Raw genomic sequence first — 5,950 nt, 5'->3', positions numbered from 1 at the left:
TTCATGCATTTTTACATACACTATCTTATTTAATCCCTCTGCCGTCTTTCTAGTAGTAATTACTATTCTCATTTTATAGATGAGGAAACTGAGGCACAGAGCCATTTAATAGCTTCTGTAAGGTCATACAGGGAGTTAAGTGTCAGGGGCTGAATTTGAACTCAGAGTCTTATTTTAAAGGATACCACTGTCTAACTAAACTTTAGCTGCCTTTCCTGAGGTTCTTGCCATTCCTCTTGAGGGAGTGAAGGGGTTTGGACTAGACTCCTGGAAAACAGTAGTCATCACATGATGAACAAGCAGTCTGGAAGCCTGAGTGGGCGGGACTGAGGAGGCGGGTATGGGGACAGGCAAACTACTGGTGTTTAAGGCCAGATGTTGACAGAGGCAAGGAATGGGGCTGGAGGTTGGGGTGCTGTTATTAGGAAAGAAATATGGTTGAGCCAGACTTCTGCTCCCCTGATCCTTTGCCTGGAGCATCATAGCAAAAATAACATTTACACATGGCCTGCTCCTTCTCTTTCCAATAAACACAGCATCTATGAGGTTGTTTACAGTTCCCTAAATTAATTATATCACCAATATGGCTTTAATGGTAAGTGTATCTTCACTTACTCATCCCCAAACCCTTCCTGTGGTTTCTGGAAACCTCCTTTGGCCCCAACAGGCACAGACAACAAGGGCACACTGACCTGATTTGCAGCATTTAGAGATAGCTCTTAACTTCAACAACTTCGTTTTATCAAACTTCTGACAATAGGCAATAAAGCACATTAAGTCAGAGACTTTGGAGAGAGCTGAGCACCATTCCAGGTTCCACGGCTTTCTACTTGTGTAGCTTGGGGACCATAATTAACTTTCTTGAGCCCCCAGGTGCCTCCCCTGTTAAAAATGGGATAGGAATTCTCCCTCCCTCCAAAGAGAAAAGACTCAAAGATATGTAAATGCAGGCACCTATATCACGCAGTAGATGGTAACTTTTGAAGGTATTATTGATCTTGAATTGTGTGTTGGAGATACAAAACCAAATCCTGCCCTCAAGACGCTCACTTGTCTCCTGGAAGAGACAGGCTCATGGGCAAATTAATGAAATGGCAGAGTAAGACCAGCTTCAATAACACATGGACAAGGCAAAAGAGGTGGCACTGAGATGGGGAAATGGGATGGGATAGAATGGGACAACTTCCTTGAGGTTATGACCAAAGAAAGCATGGGTGGAGCCCCAACTTTGGGTAATCTTCAGCTGCAGCTGATACGGCCAAGGTTTCATCAAGGGATGCCAGCCAATCTGCTTCCTGGACTCCTTGTTCTTCACTCTTGCTCTGAAAGCAAAAAGCATTTCTGTTAAAATCAATGGGCTTTCCTCACATGGAGCCTTGGATTCTGAAATATTCTGGTTCCAGGCACCTGATGTCAATAACAACACACACTTAAAAGCTGGTTAGAGTTCAGGAAATTGGAAGGGATGGTGAGGGAAGAAGTTTGGTCCCTACTGTGTTGATGGGGGAGATAAATTCACATTCATGTAGGAATTAATCTCTTTGAGGACCTGATACATGCCAGGCACTGCCATGTACTTATTACCTCATTTAGTCCTCATCGCGAACCTATGAAGGTTTTATTATCCCTCTTTTACAGATGAGAAAACTAAGATTCAAAGTAGTTAAGATGTGTGAGCAGGGTTGCACAGTTCAGTGGTAGTACCAGTATTAAAACCCAGGTTTGTCTGATTCCAACACTCATGCTCTTTCTACTATACCAGGTAATCTCCAAAACATACATTTATGAAGTTCCCAATCCTTCCTTTTCCAATAAACATAGCACTTATTAAGTTATTTATGGTTTTCTAAATTAATGCTATTGCCAACATGTCCAAATGTGTGTTTATCTTAAGCATAAACATGAGAGGTGCTTCGAGTGCAAGAATCTTTCAACACATCTGTTGTAGATTGAGTTATGGCCCCGATCACTGGACTCCTTGTAGTCATACTTTTTGCAATGTGACTTTGCAGTGTCTCTCATTAAGCAGTAGAATATATTTCCCACCCTTTAAATCTGGGCTGCTCTTGAGACTTTGGCCAACAGTAAATGGTGGAATGATAGCAGACTTAGTTCTGCGCCTGTGCCTCAAGAAGCCAAATGGGCATCTGCTGTCACTTGGATTCCTGCCAGGCCTGGACTGGGCAGCTGGAGGCATGAAAGGGATACACAGAAGGAGACTCCAGTCATCCCAGCAATCCCAAATGAAGCCATCGTAGATTCTAGTTAACCTGTTTGCTAACTGCAGACACGTGGGTGAGTCTTGTCAGGCTCAACTGAGTTCTGCTCAGATCAGCGTAAGCACCCAGTCAATGAGTAGACTCATGAGAAATAATAAATGTGTTTTATTTTAAGCTACTGTATTTTGGAGTGGTTTTTAACACATCAATAGTTAATTGATATAACCAAAACGTAATTTTCTTTTTAATCAGAGGTCAATGAAGCCAATAAATTCGTTTCATTTATTAGTCAGCACCTCAATTTGGACTGTTTCCTAGATCTGTTGTACAGCTGTCACCTTGGGATCACCTTGGGAAAGAGAGCTTTATCATTTTAGGAATTCCCTTTACTTTGCTTTCTGAATCTCATGTCTTCCCCTTTCTTGTTAACTCCCTTGTTTTGATGGAGTACATCCTTTGGGAGTTGCCTGAGAATGGATGAATGGTTTGGGAGAAAATGAATATTTGAATTGTCTTCATTTTACCCTTCCACGTAATTTGTAGTTAAGCCAAGTTAGAGTTCTAGCTTGGAAATGTTTCCCCTAGAATTTGGAAGACACTGTTTCAGGGTCTTCTATGTGGCTGTTGAGAAGTCTGATTCTAGATCTTCTACATCATCAATGTTTTTTCTCTCTAGAAGCTTATAGAATAATCTCTTTGACCCAGTTATTAATTTTTAAAATAATGTGCTTTAGGGTGGATCTGTTTTCATCCATTGTGCTAAGCACTCACTTGGTCCTTTTAGTCTAGATATTCATGTTCTTCAATTCTGGGAAATTGTTTTGGATGTATTTCTTGGGTGATTTCTTTCTCTTCATTTTCTCTGTTTCTTTTTTCTGCAACTCCTATTCTTTGCATGTTAGATTTCCTAGAATGATTCTCTATTTTTCTTTTCTCCTCTGTTTCTATTGCTTTAACTTTGTTCTATTTTCTGGATATTTTTTAAACTTTATTTTCCAAATCTTCNTGAAGTCAGGTGGCAAGATTCCATTTCCACAAGGACCAGGGGAAATTTTGAAGTGGCCACTAGGGGGCGCATTATCAACAGGCCAGAGAAGGCCAATAAGATGGTTGAAATAAGCAGGGAAAGGAACGATTTCTGAAAGACCTTAGATGGAAAAAATTCCCATTGATCTCATCCTTGGCTGGCCAGATGAGCACATAGGACTTTTCTCAGTTAGCTTTTACACAAAGTTCTAGATTTTGCTGAAGGCAAAATTGATCTAAAACAGACTCAGGGAGTCTTTTCCTGTTGAGCCCCAGCCTGGTGCTGCCCTATGACAGGGAGAGCCCACTGTCACCAATGACTGTAGCCCAGGCCACAGCTTGTGCTTCTGAAGGCGCTGTGCCCCAGGGCCCAGTGGAAGTGGCTTCAGAGGGTGGAAGAGAAGAGAGACCAAGTGTGGCCAATCCTACCTCGGAAGCGCGGCCAGCATCACTGAGAGTTAGAGGAGAGAGGCAGTCCTTTTTGAGACTTATTTGGGATTACCTTACACATATTATGATTTCTATATCTGCTCTATGCAGAAGGTCCCTAGTAAATAAGTACTAACTTAATTTCTTTCAGAACAGCTGTGGAAGTCTTGTTTATCTTTGCATTTCTCTGATTCTAGTTTTATCTGTCTGACAGGTTCTCCTGACAATTTTTTTTCTTCATTCTTAATGAGATTTAAAAAATCTGGGGAGGAGGAGAAAATAGAAAGTAAATCTTTTCCTGAACTCCAGTAACCTCGCCTGGAGTTTGAATTACCCTTAAGCCTTTACTGCTGAAAACCTGTCTTGCCACTTCTGTGTGAAGGAGTTCCCAAGGTGTGTGTCCAGGATCTCTGGAGCTACGCTTCTGGAATTCCCACCCCATCTCCTCTGTCTCCCCACCTGGGAGCCACCCTGAAGCTTGGCTCTGGCAGGGCCTTTGTGTAGTAAGATGTTGGCAATAATAAACCTGCATAGTCCTCCTTTGCCCAGAAAACAGAGGGAACCTCTTTTCCTTTCTGATGGCTTTTTGAACCTCTCAGGGTAGAAAAGGGGGTAGGTTTTTAGGACCCCAATTCTTAAAGGGGATAATTCTTTGGGAAGGCCTCAGAAATTCTTGAAATAGCCCTGACTTCCTCTACATCATGGCTCGTAGTCTATCTAGGTCCCTACTATGTATTCACACAAGAAAAACATTGAAGATTGGCAGACAGGAGGAGGGAAACGTGTGTACATCTACAATATTTCATGCATTTTTACATACACTATCTTATTTAATCCCTCTGGAGTCTTTCTAGTAGTAATTACTATTCTCATTTTATAGATGAGGAAACTGAGGCACAGAGCCATTTAATAGCTTCTGTAAGGTCATACAGGGAGTTAAGTGTCAGGGGCTGAATTTGAACTCAGAGTCTTATTTTAAAGGATACCACTGTCTAACTAAACTTTAGCTGCCTTTCCTGAGGTTCTTGCCATTCCTCTTGAGGGAGTGAAGGGGTTTGGACTAGACTCCTGGAAAACAGTAGTCATCACATGATGAACAAGCAGTCTGGAAGCCTGAGTGGGCGGGACTGAGGAGGCGGGTATGGGGACAGGCAAACTACTGGTGTTTAAGGCCAGATGTTGACAGAGGCAAGGAATGGGGCTGGAGGTTGGGGTGCTGTTATTAGGAAAGAAATATGGTTGAGCCAGACTTCTGCTCCCCTGATCCTTTGCCTGGAGCATCATAGCAAAAATAACATTTACACATGGCCTGCTCCTTCTCTTTCCAATAAACACAGCATCTATGAGGTTGTTTACAGTTCCCTAAATTAATTATATCACCAATATGGCTTTAATGGTAAGTGTATCTTCACTTACTCATCCCCAAACCCTTCCTGTGGTTTCTGGAAACCTCCTTTGGCCCCAACAGGCACAGACAACAAGGGCACACTGACCTGATTTGCAGCATTTAGAGATAGCTCTTAACTTCAACAACTTCGTTTTATCAAACTTCTGACAATAGGCAATAAAGCACATTAAGTCAGAGACTTTGGAGAGAGCTGAGCACCATTCCAGGTTCCACGGCTTTCTACTTGTGTAGCTTGGGGACCATAATTAACTTTCTTGAGCCCCCAGGTGCCTCCCCTGTTAAAAATGGGATAGGAATTCTCCCTCCCTCCAAAGAGAAAAGACTCAAAGATATGTAAATGCAGGCACCTATATCACGCAGTAGATGGTAACTTTTGAAGGTATTATTGATCTTGAATTGTGTGTTGGAGATACAAAACCAAATCCTGCCCTCAAGACGCTCACTTGTCTCCTGGAAGAGACAGGCTCATGGGCAAATTAATGAAATGGCAGAGTAAGACCAGCTTCAATAACACATGGACAAGGCAAAAGAGGTGGCACTGAGATGGGGAAATGGGATGGGATAGAATGGGACAACTTCCTTGAGGTTATGACCAAAGAAAGCATGGGTGGAGCCCCAACTTTGGGTAATCTTCAGCTGCAGCTGATACGGCCAAGGTTTCATCAAGGGATGCCAGCCAATCTGCTTCCTGGACTCCTTGTTCTTCACTCTTGCTCTGAAAGCAAAAAGCATTTCTGTTAAAATCAATGGGCTTTCCTCACATGGAGCCTTGGATTCTGAAATATTCTGGTTCCAGGCACCTGATGTCAATAACAACACACACTTAAAAGCTGGTTAGAGTTCAGGAAATTGGAAGGGATGGTGAGGG

The sequence above is a fragment of the Hipposideros armiger genome, unplaced genomic scaffold (genome assembly GCF_001890085.2).
Source record: "Hipposideros armiger isolate ML-2016 unplaced genomic scaffold, ASM189008v1 scaffold_44, whole genome shotgun sequence".
NCBI lineage: Eukaryota > Metazoa > Chordata > Mammalia > Chiroptera > Hipposideridae > Hipposideros > Hipposideros armiger.
Note: the sequence above shows the minus strand (reverse complement) of the source record.